The 19,116-nt window shown below is 38.5% G+C and overlaps 2 long non-coding RNA genes and 1 pseudogene across 2 annotated transcripts; all 3 read right to left on the reverse strand.

Moving 5' to 3' along the window:
* Positions 1–1,333: 1,333 nt before the first annotated feature.
* LOC114564640 (uncharacterized) lies at positions 1,334–8,738 on the reverse strand. Its single transcript, XR_003693789.1, has 3 exons — positions 8,723–8,738; positions 1,577–1,616; positions 1,334–1,470 (listed from the first exon to the last, which is right to left on the reverse strand). It is a non-coding gene; the product is annotated as an uncharacterized LOC114564640 (long non-coding RNA).
* On the reverse strand, positions 6,021–8,364 carry LOC114564641 (uncharacterized). The gene is made up of 3 exons (XR_003693790.1): positions 8,313–8,364; positions 7,859–8,148; positions 6,021–6,236 (listed from the first exon to the last, which is right to left on the reverse strand). It is a non-coding gene; the product is annotated as an uncharacterized LOC114564641 (long non-coding RNA).
* A 5,376-nt stretch (positions 8,739–14,114) lies between the features above and the next one.
* LOC114563687 (putative nuclease HARBI1) lies at positions 14,115–15,658 on the reverse strand (annotated as a pseudogene).
* Positions 15,659–19,116: the final 3,458 nt, after the last annotated feature.

A 19,116-nucleotide genomic window follows, 5' to 3' on the forward strand; every position in this document is an offset into this window, starting at 1 on the left:
AACAAACAGAAACACACAGTAAGGACGTTAAAGTTTCTGATGTGTGTTTCCACAGGATCCAGGGTATTCCCAGAACACTAAAAATAGTCCAAGAAATTATGGCAAGGGTGGATATCAACATGTACAAGGGTTTGATTGCACAGGCTATCAAAATGAGATTAGACTGGCAGTTTCAGGGTGTGATGTTGACCTTCCCTAGGCAGATAAAGAGCACACCTTAACATTACCAGAGTACCAAAGAAGAAAAATGGAGACTAAAAATAAAAAAACCAAGACATTGCATCGTTACTTTACTAGCTGTATCATACACAGAAAGCACTTTGTTTCTCACAAAAACAATCATGGATACAATAATGTCTGAAATGTGTCTCGTACAACAAAGTTATGAAATATCAAGAAAAATGTAAGTGCTTCATATCATGTCAACAGGTCATAACATGGCTAATCTAAAATCATTTTCAAACCAATCCTGGATGGAAAGTCAGGAGAGAGTCAGAGACTCTGAATACCTTTTAGTATAAATGCTTTTTGATTGATTATAATATAGTAGCAGGATGAAGGTTTCCAGGTGCCATCTTGTCTTCTTCCTCTTCCTATTCCAGGAATCTTTATCTAGTCCGAGTCACTGCTGCAGGAGCTGCTGGAGGACTACAGAAGGGATAAACATACCACAGACATCAGTGAATCACTTCAATCATCTACAAAACCAATATGAAACTTACATTATAGCTGTTTTGTCTACATACTTACATTTGAGAACATAAAAATGATAGTCTGCCATTCAGTGCAAAAGATTTGGAATAATTTGCTAATATTGGACCAATGTACAGCATCTCTGATGTGCTGGGATTAGTTGACATTATAACTTTTTTATTCTATTTTTCACAGTTTGAATTCTAAATACAATCTAATTTCTGGAGCAAACAAACTAACATGTAAGAATCATATTTGACAAAATGAATCTTACCCCCCGAGAGTGATTTCCTTTCTTGTGACATCGCTCATGCCTGTGACCATTCCTGTGCCTGTGCCTGTGCTTGTGGCCGTGTCCATGGCCCGGTCCGTGGCCCGGTCCATGGCCCGGTCCATGGCCCGGTCCATGTCCTTGGCCGTTTCCATAGCCAGGTCCAGGTCCATATCCCTGTCCTTGGCCTGGACCATAACCAGGTCCAGGTCCATATCCCTGTCCTTGGCCTGGACCATAACCAGGTCCAGGTCCATATCCCTGTCCTTGGCCCTGACCATAACCAGGTCCAGGTCCGTGTCCCTGTCCCTGTCCCTGTCCCTGTCCCTGTCCTTGGCCCTGACCATAACCATAACCAGGTCTAGGTCCATGTCCCTGTTGGCCTCCGTGTGGACCGTAGGGCTGAGGAGGGTAGTTTTGTCCTGGGACAGTGCCTGGAGGATATTGAGGGAATCCCCCTGGCATCTGCTGAGGATTGTTGGGATAACCAGGAGGGTACTGGTTTCCTAAACATAACAAGAAAAGAGAAATCAGTTAGTTAATACATAGCAAAGGTGATTATCAAATATGTAAAGCACATTCATTATAATTGAAAGTGGTTGGGTGATTTACCTTGGTTCTGTCCGTACATTTTGAAACCGTAGGTTAGATCCTGAAAGCAAAAAAGATCAATACTTGAAACAAATCAACGCAGGTCGTCTTTTACCACACATTTACAATCATGCATCTGGTTTTAAGAACCGTAGAGAGCTGCAAGTCCTCAGCAGAGTTTTAGAGGTGAACTTTCTGTGTGCTGAGAGCAGATCCACAGACACAGCCGTCACCTGCTGCTCCTTTATATGTGCAGTCAACTTTATCAACTTTCCATCACTGTGGGCAGTGCCTGAACTCCCATCACAAGCTTTTTTGCTTTGTGACACCTGTGTGTGTGTGTGTGTGTGTGTGTGTGTGTGTGTGTGTGTGTGTGTGTGTTTGTATAATCTTGAACATACAGTGAAAGTCAATATATAAAAGATATGGATATCCACACCTAAAAAACTAAACAATGGTGCCCGGGTAGATCAGCTGGTAGAGTGCGTGCCCATACATAGAAGTTTTTTTCTTCGGCGCAGAGGTACAGGGTTTCATATCTAGGCTGTCCTATCAATGAAGGGCGGAAACATTAAAACAAAAATCTACCTTTGTTGTGCTTTTGACGAGCCATGAGAGATGTTTTGATCATTTTCATATGTCATAATACTTTGAATACATTTTGATCTTGAGATCTTGTTTTGATAAGCTGACTACCTGCACATGTCACAGCTCAACCATTATTATGTGGATAACTCTTATAAGTCAGAATGCAATATGTCCAAGTTTAAACATGACATCAGTTAATACTATATTACCCACTGTACATAACTCCACTGAGTTGCAGCATGTTGGAAGGTCTGTGTCCACATGAGGCACATTGGCTCGCCTTCCAGTTTACATTAGACAAAAAGGTGAAAGGAGAGCTGCTAATGATGATATATTAATCTACGTGTCAAAGGGGGCGTCTGGTGTCTCTTCTTGTTCTGTTTTTGGTGTTTTTGATGGGTGTTTTTCTTACATTTTCATTTGTATGTGCCTGTGTTTAATATGCATAAAATAAAAAAATAAAAAATAAATAGGCATCTGATAGCTCACTTGGTAGACCATGTACCAAGGCTCAGTCCTTACCGCAGCGGCCCAGGGTTCGATTTCCGACCTTTGCTTCATGTCATCCCTCTCTCTCCACCCTTTCCTGTCTACAACTGAGTACACAACGTTTAGGAAAGATAGGTGTCAGAGGAGGGGTGGGGGGGGTTCTTATGTATGTTAAGAATAACTGGAAATGCAATCAGAAAATAAATGGCCCAGTAACATCACATTAGAATGCATTGGTGTAAACATCTCCCTCTCGACAATTCCCAAGAATCAACTAGAATATGTGGGTAGAGCTTTGAAAGATATTGACTGGACTGGCCTCATGGATTGCAGGGATGCTGATGCTAGCAGTGACTTATTTCTCTCAAAAGTTAAAGAGGTTATCCTCTCTTTCTCCAGAAGGGGGCGCCATGGGAGAAAGAAGTCCAATTCTCTCCCCTGGCTTAACTCTGCCTGTTTAAAGCTAATGAAGCACAGGGATCAGTTACTCAAAAAATCGATTAAGTCTGGCCTTAATATAGACAGACTTAATTTTATAGGAGCCAGAAATAAAGTAGCGACTGAATTACAGAAGGCCAAAGCAAACTTTTTTATTCAAATGATAGAAAACGCTAGAGGTAACAGTAAAAAAATATGGCATAACATAAATAAATTGACAGGGAAACAACCCAAGCCAGAAAATAAAGGCTTGGAATTAAAAATGAACAATCAGCTGGTGAGAGACCCTGTTGTTCTGGCACAAGAGCTTAATTTCTTTTTTATTAAATCAATAGAAGATTTGGTGAAACATTTCACATTTTTTGAAGGTTCTGATCAGCAGGTTGCTACTCTATCTGACAATACTCAGTCAAAATTTCACATCCAAGAAATAACAGAACTAGAAGTTATTGATATCATTACAGCTTTGAACAATTCTAAAGCCAAGGATATTTATGGGCTCGATACTAGCTTTATAAAATCAAATAAGTAGGCTTTAGCGCCTCCAATCATGCACCTGGTTAATTTATCTATAAAAAACTCAATTGTCCCTGAGGAGTGGAAATTGGCCTCAGTAACCCCAGTATTTAAAGCTGGTGATAAATCTGACATAAATCACTATAGACCAATTAGTATTTTACCTATAATCTCCAAAGTAATTGAAAAATTGGTTGTTAAACAACTCATTCAATTTCTTAGAAACAGCCAAACATCTTTACATCCCATGCAGTTTGTGTTTCGGCCACGCCATTCAACCGAGACTGCATTGGCTTTATTTATAGAAAAGATCAAATGTAAGTTAGACAAAAATGGATGTGTTGGTGCAGTGTTTTTAGATTTATAAAGAGCTTTCGACACCGTCAATCACAGTGTGCTGCTATCTAAATTGTCCCGTTTTGACTTTTCGGTTCAAGCTATTAAATGGTTTCTTTCGTACCTGTCTCACAGAGAGCAATGCACTGTGGTGGACGGGCTAGTTCTGTCTACATGGGTTGTCCAGTGGGGGTCCCTCAAGGGTCCATACTGGGGCCCATTTTATTTTCATTATATATAAATGATTTACCTGAATATTGTTTAAATGTTGATGTCCAGCTTTACGCCGATGATGCTGTAATTTTTACTGAAGGAAAAAAATCCTGAGGAGGCAGCACGTGTTCTCTCAACAGCTCTTACACATATACAAACATGGCTCAATAGATCATGTCTTATTTTAAATGCAAAAAAACTTTTGTTTGTTTATATTTGTCGAAGCAACCTTCTACCATTACGCCTTCTCGGGTACAGATGAGTTGGAAGTTGTTAATGAGTTTAAATACTTGGGCGTGATTTCTAGATTCCAAAATTTCTTTCAAAAATCATGTTAAAATGATTTCCAACAGAATTAAATTCAGTCTTTGTAATTTTAAGCAAATTAGAGGATCTCTGTCAGATGCAGCTGCTCTGATGTTCTTGCACTCAATGATATTTTCACATCTAAACTACTGCATCAACAGCAGGTCTATGTCGGGTTCTACTATCCTAAAACCAGTTGAGCTTTTGTACAAAAAGGCACTCAAAACTCTAGATAAAAATTTGTTTTTCTTATCATCAATGCAAAATCTTAGAGAAATACAACTTACTGACTTTTGATAATTTTTGTAAATTTTCCGCAATATGCTTAGTTTATAAAGTACTACATGGTTTGGCACCACCCCCATTGCAAGAATTTATTAAATACAGACAGACTCGGATTACTAGAGCTGTTGTAAACAGGGACAGTGAGATTCCTTTCAGAAAAACATCTTTTAGCCAAAATGCACTATCTATTAAAGGTAGTGCATTATGGAAAACACTACCCCCAAGTATAAGGGAATGTCCCACTCTGGCCACCTTTAAGAGCCAGGTAAAGGTGTGGCTCAGAGCTAACCAAACGTGCAATCACCTCTGACTGCATGCTGTACTGTAATAGCCCAGTAGAGTAGGCTAATGAATTGCGTCTTCGTCTTAACACTTACTAATAAATTGTCTTGTTTGCTTTTCTCTCATTTTGTTTTTCCTTGCTTCATAGAACAAATGTTATTACTGTATATATTTTGTCTTCGAACTAACCAAGTATATGTCACCCCTACTTGTATGCTGTACCGTATTAGCTTAGTGGAGCATATGTATGTTGTGTCTCTGTTTTAACATTTACTAATAATTTGTCCTGTTTCTCTTTTCTGTCGTCCTGTTTTGTCCTGTTTAATATAGCAAATGTTAATAGTGTTTATCTTATGTCCTGTTATTGTAATTTAAATCTGCCAAATGGGACTACAGATGGAAATTAGCCTTTGGGCTACAATCTGGCACTTTTATGTGTACTGCTGTACATGTTCATTAAATGTGCATTGTCCTTAAATAAATGAATAAATAAATAAACTGTCCAATCAATTAAAGGCCAAAATGCCCAAACAATAATCTTAAAAAGAAATCTGTGTCAGAGATTAAATGGTGTCGTTACAAGACTAAAAATAGCATGAAGGAAAGATTCCCAGTAAATACACCGGTGATTCAAATTGGGTTGATGTGAATGTAGTGGAGAGCGACAGGGTGTGTTACTGTTAGTCAAAAACACTGCAGATCAAAGGTCTTAATTCAACACTCCCTGGGTAAATAAAAATAATATTAATACACACTGATAGAAAACACACACACACACAGAGTAATGGAAACTATGAGGTCAAATGGAATAGGGAATAAAGAGGCAGGGCATTGCAGGATGACATGATTTTATGAATAACAGAAACCTGTTTTATGTTTTTTACCACAAGGGAACAATTACAATCATTGTCTAACACATCAAAAACATACCCCTTGTCACACACTGACTACTGCCAAAGCTAATACATTACTACATAAATAAAGTTTACATTACTTCTATTTTCAAATACATTGGTTAAACACTTCATAATATGTAACAGCTGAACCTGACTTTAACAGCTTTCTAAAAACCTTGTGGTGTGTTATATAATCCCAACATTTGAAATCAAACAAACTGTTTATTATAATCTACTGTAAGGTAGCAGGGTGAAGGATTCCCGGTGGCAACTTGTCTTGTTTCCTTCATCTTCATCTAGTCCGAGTCGCTGCTGCAGGAGCTGCTGGAGTACTACAGCAGGGACAAATATTGTCTTTTTAGTCATGATGACGTGTCAGACAGGTCATTATTTAAATTAGGACTTCATAATTGAATGATATCAAAAACACGGTAAGAAATGAATTAAGTGATGAGTGAATAATCCAGTTTCATTAGTGTGTCTGAATGATAAATATTTTTCTGGATCTAGGCATTTATAAAAAAAAGAATTCTTTAAAGGGCTCTTGTTGTAAAAAGTGATATTTCCATGTCTTTTTTTTAACACAAAGCAGGTCGAGTTGCTATAAAATAAACTGTGAAAGTATCAAAATGCTCAATCCACAGAGAAATGTGCCATAGGATCCTAAATGAGGACACTGCCTAAGAAAAATGAGCATTATATAGGACCTTTAAGAAACCATTTTATTCACTGCCTTTTCATTTTCTATTTTAGAATAACTCTGTTTACTGCTCTCCTATTGGTGTTTTGGTTTGGGCCACCAAACCTTAAACTAGAACCAGAAGTTGGTTTGTAGAGCTGAAGAGAGGTGTACAGTGACACCTTTCACATTGCATATAGTCATTTGATCCATTGTTGTTATTATTATAACAAATATTGATTTTTGCCACATTATGGTGGTCTTTCATGATGTTTAATCAAGTGATGCCTAAACTTTAGCAAACCTTAACCATGAAGGTAACATCAGGAAATGTTCCATATAGTGTATATACAGTATAGGCCAAAAGTTTGGACACACCTTCCCATTCAATGTATTTCTTTATTTTCATGACTATTTACATTGTAGATTCTCACTAAAGGCATTGAAACTATGAATGAACACATATGGAATTATGTACTTAACAAAAAAGTGTGAAATAACTGAAAACATGTCTTATATTTTAGATTATTCAAAGTAGCCACCCTTTGCTTTTTTTGATAACTCTGTAAACCCTTGGTGTTCTCTCAATGAGCTTCATGAGGTAGTCACCTGAAATGGTTTTCACTTCACAGGTGTGTCTTGTAAGGGTTAATTAGTGGAAGTTTTTCCCTTATTAATAAAAAAGCAAAGGGTGGCTACTTTGAAGAATCTAAAATATAAGACATGTTTTCAGTTATTTCACACTTTTTTGTTAAGTACATAATTCCATATGTGTTCATTCATAGTTTTGATGCCTTCAGTGAAAATCTACCATGTAAAAAGTCATGAAAATAAAAAGGAAACGCATTGAATGAGAAGGTGTGTCCAAACTTTTGGCCTGTACTGTGTGTATATATATATATATATATATATATATATATATATATATATATATACATACATACATACATACATACATATATATATATATATAAAAATAACTTGTTGAAAAAAAATACAATTCCTAAAACAGTTTTCTTTAATATATATATATATATATATATATATATATATATATATATATATATATATATATATATAAATTACACAACAGACAAAGAAAATATGATCACTTTTACCTATTCCAGCCATATGCTGCCCTATTGACCGCACAGATATTAACAGCATTCTACAGTATATTACCTGGCTACTTATTGGAAGTGGACTGTGATACAGTATGGTTGTTACAAGAGAGACATAATTTGCACTTTGATCAATAAATCAACTGGATCTTACCCCGTGACATGTGCTTCCTTTCTTGTGACCATGATTGGGTTAGCAGCCATGATGGTGATGATGACCATGATGATGTCCATGATGATGACCATGATGATGATGATGATGATGCCTGTGCTCATATCCCTGCCAAGACTCATAGCCAGGTCCATACCCTCCATAAGGTGGGGCTACAGCAACGTACCCAGGTGCACCCCAAGGCTGAGGAGGGTAGACAGCGCCTGGTGGATATTGAGGATTGTATCCTCCTGCCATTGGCCGAGGAAAAATGGCTGAGAGAAGCCGGTTTCCTAGTCAAAGACAAGGGGTGGCGCTCATCATATACTCATTCAGTTTCTATGCACTTGATGCCAATTTCTGATCCTTAAAATTCAATAAAGAAAGTTAAACAGAAGGGTGGGGATGGGGTGTCAGTAGAAGTTTAAAAGATGGTAACACCAAGTGAGTTATTTACCTGTGTTATTCCAGTTCATCTCAAAAATCCAGATCCAAACCCTGAAACTGAGAGAAACCACTTAAATGCACACAAATCTCCTCTTTACAGAGGAAAATAAATGACTTTTTATGAAAATGCAGACATTAGCGGTTATAAAACCTAAAATACTATATTGTCTAGAAACAAAGCAAATGCAGTCCACTTAACTGTGGAAATGACAGTGTGCTTTGTAAAATGTTGCAAACAGGCAGAGCAGGTCAGAAATACCATAAAGCCAAGTCACACATGACTGTATAAAGATACAGCTACCCATGGGTATGACTTAATGATATAGACATGATCACAAAATAATGTAATACAGTTAACAAAGGAAATACATGTACGCAAACACACACGGTGTATGCTTAGAAAGGTTCTAGTGAACTCACCGTGTGCTGGAGTACAGATCTAGAGATACAGCAGTCAGCTGGTTCTGCCTTTAAATATACACAGCCACACCTCAGATTGGTCATCAGCAGGGGCAGAGCCTCAACTCACACAAACATTTATTTTCTCTATAAAGTGTGTAAACATTCACTTCAGATTTTGTTACTTTTTATAAAATAATTATTTATGTCTTTGTCATCATGTGGCACCAGATAAGCAACAATGACAATAATCCTCAACAAACTCAACAGCGTCACTGTTACATTTTTGAAAATGTATTAATTGTCAATGTCAATTTTATTTGTATAGCACCTTTCATTACACGTCAACCCAAAGTGCTTTACATTTAAAACAAAGCATAAATAGAAATAAGAATACACAACAAGACAATCAACAACTACACAAGACATACGTTAAGTATAGTGCGACCATACAAACACACACACACACACACACACACACACACACACACACCAAAGGGCAAATATATATAAATAATATATTTATGTGAGGGGCAATGTGTATAATCTGTACCATAAGTACATGTACATGTTTACAGGAGGAATACTGCATGCTTGTTTTAGCAATCACATGTTATTTGTAAAACTTGTAGTAGTGTTGTGAACATTTTGAGATAGGATAGGATCTGGTCGAATTATTTTTAGGGAGTCACATCTCAGTTCTTAAGTGAAGTCTTTAGGAGGAAAGTTTTCTGTACATCAAGTCTCAAGTCCTTATTTTTGAGTTGAGTACAAATCTGAAGTGCACAATTTTTGACAGAGCCACAGGAATATTTGAAAAAGAATATATTTCTATATATCTATATCTCTCTTGTTGTGGGGAGAATTCACACTATAGTCTGTGTTCTTCTAATCCTCCAACATGCACATATACTAGCTTAAAGGCCTGGTTCAAACATTGGGAAATTCCCTGATTTACCACAAGAAGAAATGTAAGACAGGTGGCGGAGTTTAAACCAGGTTGTTTATCAGCTACTGGCTAAACCAGTTACATTGTCTTGTCTTGTGATCCTGTTGTCAACCACACCTGTGACCGAACAGAGACACAATGTGCTTTTGTGGTCATCTGTCCCTGCACCTCAGCTACAGAACGTACAGAATAAAAACCTTTCAAAACATTCCTCACCTCCACAACTTACCTTACACTTAAGAAAAAGTCAGGTGTGTCATAGACAGCAATAGTAGTCAAAAGGCAAAACACTGGAGCTTTGGTAAGGGACTGTTCATTATTTATTTGAGGGGCTACTGGAGGAATTTTGGGATCTTTAGTCAAAATAGACTTGACCCTCCCTTTGCCAGCAACACATTTTTCTATGACCCTCCAAAATGATTGGAAAAAGAGGCATGACCCTCCCCAACTATTTATTCATGCCCTCTGTACTGGTTTGCGCTTGGCAACGATGTACAGGGAGCAACTATTTTTTTACAACCATGACATACATGACTTAACCTCTGCTTTCTCATCTTACACATCACACTCCTATGTTATGGGGGCCATTTCAGTAGATTTAGTCACTAACATTGTTGTGGAAACACAATAAGCATGGAAACTAAATGCGCACTTCCTGCATTACTGCATTACTTCAAATACTAAGTTACTCCTCTAGTAAACTAGTATTCACATGAAATAAAACAATAAAACATTGAGACCATTCAGCAAGGCACTCTGGGTAATAACAAATAACACATGAACTGGTTGCTATGGACACGTCACTAGTCTTCCTCAGTCATTAGTCATAGTCATATATGCCGAAGCTGAACATTATCCAAAACTCCATTTCTCAGACGAGCGTCAATTTGGGAGCTTGTATGCTACCACTCGTCGTTTGCACAATTTCACAAATCATCACCGGGACCGAAAGGATATTTGAGTCAGGTATGGCTGCAGCCTGGAAACCTCCCGTCTCATGCCCTCCGTGTTTGGTGCTGTTCCCGAGCTTTGACTTTTCAAAATAAAAGCTTGCGTCTGGTCCGCTATGTTTTTGTACTTTGGTGTTTTGGATGTTTTTTAACTGAACAGTATGGCAGTCATGCTAATGAATACAATAATTTTTTTCAGCAGATGTTTATGGTGGAGCTAGCAAAGCAGTTTTGTGTTTATATGTGCGGGCAGGATTTAAACCCATCTGCTAGCGATGGGGTCAATAGTGGGAGCTACATATGGAAAAATATGCACCAAACAAGCCACGGTGAAATTTTGCTGTTTTCATGAATACAAAGGTTGTATATTTTTGCCAGGTTAAAGGTTGCAGGTTTGAATCCTCTCTGCTTCTTTCCCTCTAGCAACTGCCAGACTGCACACTCAAGAAAGGCATTGCTGAAAAATGTGTCTGCTCTGCCAACTTCCTGCTCTAAAAAAAAAGGTTAAAACATCATGTTTAACATCATGTCCACTGTTTCAAATGTAGTCGATATGTGAGGCCTCTGTTTTGGTAGAAAGACTGCTTATTATGTCATACTGTCACTCAAAAACATTTGGTCTTATCAATAAAATGAAAAATCCTGATTGATCAGCAACATTTGTTGTAAGGAATTCATCTATATTGAAAAATTGCTCTTATTTACATACAGTATGTGCTCTGTGTTTAATATTTAACTGAGAGCACAAACCAATATAAAGCAAGCCATGTACAAGTTCATAACCAAATACATTCACTAAAGACACATCCAGTCAAGTTAATACCATAGAAACATGATTTATTCTAAAGGAAAAATGTAGGGAAGTGAGGGACAGGGATATAAGGCAACATGGACATGTGTTTAATATACATACTTTATAAACCAGAGCACACTAACTGGGCGTCAAAGCAGCAACATTTTATCACGTGTTTAGGGAGTAGCTCTGATGGATGAGCTGTCCTGGAATGTCAACACAGATTCAGAGAATTCAAGGTGCTCTAGCACAGAAAAAGTCATTCAGAGAATTAAAGGTGCTCTGATGCGAGCGTTGGGTGACACAGAAAGTCATTCAGAGAATTAAAGGTGCTTCTTGTTGTTGACGTCTGAAGTATTGTCAAACAAAACGGAGGCTAGCTCGCCCCTCCCTTCTCCTCATCCCGCCCCCTCCCTTCCGTGCTTCCTGAAACAGTCATGAACAGCATCGTGGAAGTAGCCTACATGCTAACGCTGCTGCAGTGATGGCTCCACCAACTCCTTCTTGTCGGTTATTGGCTGGAACACTGTTTGTTATGTTTCATGGTGCTGATGGTGCCTGTACTACGAAGCAAGATCAACATGGCCTGGATTTCTTTCAGTTCCCCGGCTTCACTAACCCTAACAACCGTGGTCCCGCATAACCTGTGTCACGACGGTGGTTATCAACTAGTTCAGTCAACCCAGGTTTTTCCAATCTAGAGACGCGCGCTTTCACATAAAAGGGGCGGTGTTGGCGCCATATGTCCAATCGCAAATATGGACAAAACAAGAGCCGCATATTTCACTCAGGAGTAGCAGACAATAATCCTATCAGGAATATAAACTTATAATACAGGCTAAAAGCAACACAGTCGCTGCTGCCAAGGCAAGGAGGGAAAGCTGGCATAAAATAGCAGACGCTGTAAATGTGTAAGTTACATGACTTATTGATATAACTGCCACAGGCACAAGATCAGACCATAATTACACTTGTGCATTCCATAATGTTAAACATTTGTTGCTGTATTATTTTAGTTGCAACACTGGCAACGATCGTGGGAGCAAATAAAAAACAAATATAAAAACATAATTCAAACCGGTAGGTAGCATTAGCAATACTTGCACATATTTTAAGTGCAAGGCTGAATTGTGGTCCCTTTTGTAGGATATTGGTGTACAAAGGGCCTATAAAACAATGAAATTGCTTGCAGCCAACAGGAAGAAAAATGAGGCAAAGAAGACTGGAGGGGGCCCTCCCCCACAGGACTTCACTCCTGCTGAGGAGCTGGCCCTCTCCAGCAATGAGGGTCACCCCCTGATGGAAGGAGTGGAAGGGGGCATGTCTTCTGACCCTGGCGGCAGCAGCTCACAGACCCAGGCATATATACAGGGTATGTGTCAAGTAATCTACGTGACCATGTTCATTCAACAATTATTCATGAATACTGTAGGAGTGAAATGTATTACTGCGCTCTGCAGTGACAGGAGATACAGTGGTGTTGCTGCCACCACCACCACCACCCACTGTTGTCCCACTGTGCCATACAGAGGTAACAGTGAAACTAATAGTCATACGCCAGTATGTATGCCATATGTGGTTGCTGAATATTGATCAAATAGGCCATTTATTTCCTCAGGTGGAGGTCCTAGATGATGAAACTGTGTCTGCCTGCTCAGAGAGCGCAATGGGGGTACACTTTTGAGTATTTTTACCACTTGCAACACAGATGGTGAGAGCGTGTGAACGTGTGGCTGTAATTGAAGTGCCTGTAATGACTTGTTAATGGTGGTGGTCTGAACATGTCCGTAAAGTGCTCATTGCAAATATGACTCAATTGATTAAATTGCTATGGTGTTAAACTCAGCAGGAACAGGAAGAGGAAGAGGAACGTAATTAATTTGTTTAATTAATTAAAAAAACAAGGCTGGAGATAGAAAAGCTGGAACATGAGAAGAAGGTAGTAGCCTACATTACTGAATGTATGAATGACTGACACTAAACTTACAGTTACACTGACATTCTTTTTTTGCGTTCCTAGGAAAGGGACAACACATGAGGATGTACTTTTTTCTACGTTTTGGTCTTTTAACAATTATTTGTGGCTTTTCCCAAAGATGTTTTGAGTCTTTTGTGGGTGTTTTCACCATTTTGTTCTTTCTATGTCCTATTTATTGTGTTTTGAAACCACTATATAAGTGAATAAAACATCCAAATTCAATGAAAGTAGTGAAATGATCATTTATTTAACTTTTGAACAGCATTGTACGGGACCATACATGTTGATTTTTGTTTGAAATGTTTTCGTTGAAAGAAACCCACATTTCTGATATGGAAATTGTTAGAAAATGGGTCAAATCGACCTAAGGACAACAGAAGGGGTAAAGGGGGAGACACCCCAGTGAATAGGGATAACATATCAACATGAAACCTCCCCAGTTGATAACTAATATTAGGTCAAATATTGTTTTCATTACTATTTCCCTGTAAATGTATGTTTAAATGAGCAAATGATGCATTAATTTGTAAAATATGATAACATTTGCATACATGTCCAGAATGGAATAAGACCGAATGAAAATCCTTGTTTCATTTTGTCAACATATTAGAGTTCAAAGTTTTTAATCACTCCATTAATCAGAATATGATGGCAACAGCCATTAAAGAAAATCTGTATAGCTCAAATGCTATGGAACCAAAATAGCCCAACTGAAAAGTAAAACAACGTGTTTAAGTCTCCCCTTAAACAAAGAACTGCTGTGTAATAGCCTCTCTCACGGCCCTGCCAGTAGGGTAGTCAAGGGTGATGGGGTCTACCACATCTGGGGGTTGCTGGCTGACAGGTTGGGCTCTCTCCTTTCTTATTGTGGCCACATTGTGGAGCATGACACAGGCTGTCACGATTTGACAAGCCCGGTCTGGGGCCACTCGGAGGCCATGCAGGCAGTTGAAGCGTGCTTTGATGATGCCAAAGGTCATCTCGATCCTGACCCTTGTTCTGCTAAGGGGCCACATTAAAAGCATTCTGTGGCCCTGTGTTCAGGTCAGGATAGCGGGTCATCAGAAAGGGCTGGCAGGCGTACCCCTTGGTCCCCTACCAGCACTCCACTGAAGAGCCCTTGAAGATGAAAATTAATATTAGCATTATCAGTATTACAAAATGCAATTGCATTTGCAATTGCCATTGCCATACCTTGCTCTAATCTGTGGCACAGTGCAGACTCCCTGAAGATCCGGGAGTCATGGACAGACCCAGGCCACTCTGTACAATGCTGGTAACCAAACATTGATGGTCACAAGTCATCTTGTGTTAAAAGTCTATCCACATACAGCATTAACGTGAGGGAAACATCAATGTGAATTAGAAGGACTCCTCCTTTACCAGTATGACCAAACGTGTATTCTGTTCTTTATGCTTTACCTGAACGTTGATGCTGTGGTATGATTTGCAATTAATGAAATCGCCTTCATTCTTCCCCAGCGATGTAGAAATGGGGATATGGGTGCAGTCGATGGCACCAATCACCCTTGGGAAGCCTAGATTATTTTTAGATGAAGTTTCAATTTCAGTGAATATTTACCTGCTATTTCATAAAAGCCCTTTTTGATTTTCAGCCTCGGCAAGTACCCTGGGAACACTACAAATGCATTCAAGTGTGCTGTTAAAGCACGCACCACCTTGCGGATTGCACAGCAGACAGTGTTTTTGCTCAGGTTCTCCGCATCACCCACACTGTACATGAATGTACCCGTTGCAAAATAATGCAGTGCTAGATCTCAGACTTTCTGACAGACACAGAGCCCTGTTTGGGTCTCTGGTCTCTTACTGAGACAAAGTTTAGGGAAGTGGCTGTACGCTGCTCTACGTCGGAGGTGGAAAACCGAAACTACTGCTGCAGAAATACACTCAAAACATTTTGGGCTTAAGCCCCGGCAAAATCGTCTGATGCCGCGTCTGCATAGTGATATACACACACAAAACACTGTTATATAAGGGTGTGGAGGCAGTTAGACTTGTTTGAAATTGTTTGAATTCCTCTTAAAGTAACCGACACCATCCTTGTAAACGAGTGAACAATACCCGGGGGGAAGGGAGAGTGGAAAATCTTTTTTCAGGGTGTTGTACTCTACCATTGGATGGATCGAGTGCCAAGAGGCTAGGACCAAGTGGACCGCATCAAATACACAAACTGTAGACCATCAGAATGAGCTGTTATGTTTCTTTGTAAGTCGCAAGCACACAACCCCCACCCACCCCCCCAAAAAGGCCACACATACAGCCACATGGCCACCTGTCTTAAAAGGGAAGGGTCGGCCGGTAACAATCATTTAAAAGGAAAACGGTGAAGGTTTACTTTACTATCAAGCAGCAGAAAAATTGTAGCGTTAACATCGCACATCCTGTGATGTGACTATCACACATGCGTTGTAGACGATGAAACTAAATATTGTGCAGCCCTACTTTACATATTTGTTAATCACCTTTGCTATGTATTAACTAACTGATTTCTCTTTACTTGTTATGTTTAGGAGATGAGTACCCTCCTGGTTATCCCAACAATCCTCAGCAGATGCCAGGGGGATTCCCTCAATATCCTCCAGGCACTGTCCCAGGACCAAACTACCCTGTTCAGCCCTACGGTCCACACGGAGGCCAACCGGGACATGGACCTAGACCTGGACCTGGACCTGGACCTGGACCTGGACCTGGTTATGTCAGGGCCAAGGACAGGGATACAGACCTGAACCTGGTTATGGTCCAGGCCAAGGACAGGGATTTGGACCTGGACCTGGTTATGGTCCAGGCCAAGGACATGGACCGGGCCATGGACCGGGCCATGGACCGGGCCATGGACCAGGCCATGGAGAGTTCCATGGACCGGGCACAGCCATGGTCACAGGCATGAGCTATGTCAGAAGAAAGGAAATAACTCTCTGGGGGTAAGATTCATTTTGATTGCTCCAGAAATTAGATTGTATTTATAATTCAAACTGTGAAAAATAGAATATTTAGCAAATTGTTGCAAATCTTTTGCACTGAATGTTAGACTATCATTTTTATGTTTTCAAATTGAAGTACCAAGTGGTGCTCATACGTTTATGAACCCATGCTAAAGTTGACTTAAAAGGGGAATAAAAAAAAATCATCTTTTGGAAATTGATCTTAATGCCTTAATTAAAAAAATGAGGAAAAAATCCAACCTTTAAAGGACACCAATTTTCTTTGTGAATGAATAATGTATCGTAAATAAATAAATGTTCTTTCTTAAAATACAGGGGGCATAAGTATACAATACACACCCCTATGTTAAATTCCCATAGATACAGGCAGATTTTTATTTTTAAAGGCCAGTTATTTCATGGATCCAGGAGACTATGCATCCTGATAAAGTTCCCCTGGCCTTTGGAATTAAAATACCTAGAGATTGGCATGGGGTACTTTCCATAAAATCATCTCTCAATGCAACTCAAACCAGCTATTAGGCTATCCGACATAAAACCATGCCAATCTCTAGTTATGGTGAAGGGTGATGAATGTGATGATGTGGGGCTATTTTGTAGACAAAACATCTATAATATAAGTCTCATATTGGTTTTGTAGATGATTGAAGTGATTCACTGATGTCTGTGGTATGTTTATCCCTTCTGTAGTCCTCCAGCAGCTCCTGCAGCAGTGACTCGGAGTAGATAAAGATTCTTGGAATAGGAGGAGGAAGAAGAAAAGATGGCACCTGGAAACCTTCATCCTGCTACTATATTATAATCAATGTTACTGCCTAAATGTTTATTCACATATAATCCTTAACAAATGATTTATAGTGAACACCTGCATTTATACTAAAAAGTATTCAGAGTCTCTGACTCTCTCCTGACACCCCTTCCAGTATCCAACAATGCTGGATGTTTGAAAATGATTTTAGATTAGCCATGTTATGACCTGTTGACATGATATGATGCAATTAAGCTTTTCTTGTTGTACGAGACACATTTCAGACATTATTGTATCCATGATTTTGTTTGTGAGAAACAAAGTGCTTTCTGTGTATGATACAGCTAGTAAAGTAACGATGCAATGTCTTGGTTTTTTATTGGATTTTTGTCTCCATTCTTCTTCTTCTTTGGTGCTCTGGCTAATGTTAAGTTGTGCTCTTTATCTGAAGGTCGACATCAAACCCTGAAACTGCCAGTCTAATCTCATTTTGATAGCCTGTGCAATCAAACACTTGTACATGTTGATATCCACCCCTGCCACCATTTCTTGTTCTTGAATTTAAAAATGTTATAAACTTGCACAGTATTTGCAGTAAGTGGTGAAAGACCTACATTCAGATCCTTTACTTAAGTAAAAGTAGCAATGGGTCGATTAAGTTATAGTATAGCGTATTATAGTAGGCTATAATATTATAAAAGTACTTACAATATCAAAATAAAAGTACTCATCATGGCCCCTGTCAAAATGTTGTTATATTAACACTGATGCATAACAATAACATTGCTACTGTGTTAGCAACATTTTAACGCTGTAGCTGATGGAGGCAAAGCTCATTGAACTAGGCTACTTCATAAAGTTAAAAAGCAACATCTATGATTGCAATAATAAAAGTAACTTTTCAAAATGTATGCAAGGATATATTTTTACCACTGTACAAATCTCTGGTAAAATCCCATCTTGAATATGCTAGCTCTGTCTGTATTACAATTAATTCATATTTAAAAATAAATTAAATATATAGAAAAAAATGAAGAGCTACTAAATTAATTCCAGGAATTAAAAATATGTTGTATGAAGATAGATTGAAAAAATTAAGTTTACAACACTCATATTGAGGAGATACCGAGGTGATATGATTCAGGTGTATAAGCTTGGGAATATATGATGTAACAGTTGAGCCTATCTCTGAGACACGAGGGAATGCTTTAAAACTTGACCCTAGAACATGCCTGTCTGAAAACTGAAAGATTTTTTTCACACTCTGTGAAACAAAAATCAAAAATCATGAAACAAGCTTCCAGAAGAAATTGTGCGTTCCCCTTCAATTAACTCTTTTAATATGGATGCATTTGCCTGTCAAAAGGTGTAAGGTATAATTATAAAGCTTGTCAGTAATGTACGTAACTTATTTATGAATTGTTAGAAAATTTCAATCATGACATTAATGTATGTATGTATAACATGTTAAAAGGATGAATGAGCTATATATATATTGAAAAAAATTCTGGTACAGGATATAATATCTTCTATTCCAGACTCAAGCAACACAAAACACACACACACACACACACACACACACACATATATATATATATATATATATATATATATATATATATATATATATATATATATATATATATACAAAACAAATATATATATATGTATATATATTTGTTTTTTGTTGCTTGAGTCTGGTATAGAAGATTTTTTCAATAAATTTCAATAAAATTTCATATCCTTTTAGGAAGCTATAAAAAGAGAGAACAACATTTTCCTGTGAAATGTAGTGGGTAAAATGGAATACTCAAGTTAAATGCAAGTAGGCTACCTCCAAAAGCTAAGAAAAGTAATTGAATAAATGCATTGTTTTTGCAGAGGAGTGGACACAGAAAATATAAAATAGTGAAAAATATATATTTTAAGAACACATGCGTGAGGGCGCCTCCTCTGCACAGTAGGTGGCAGTGTGGCAGAAACACAGCGCGGACTAAATCTACCTCGGTGGTGCATACGCCCACCCTTACGTCA

The sequence above is a fragment of the Perca flavescens genome, chromosome 11 (assembly GCF_004354835.1).
Source record: "Perca flavescens isolate YP-PL-M2 chromosome 11, PFLA_1.0, whole genome shotgun sequence".
Lineage (NCBI taxonomy): Eukaryota > Metazoa > Chordata > Actinopteri > Perciformes > Percidae > Perca > Perca flavescens.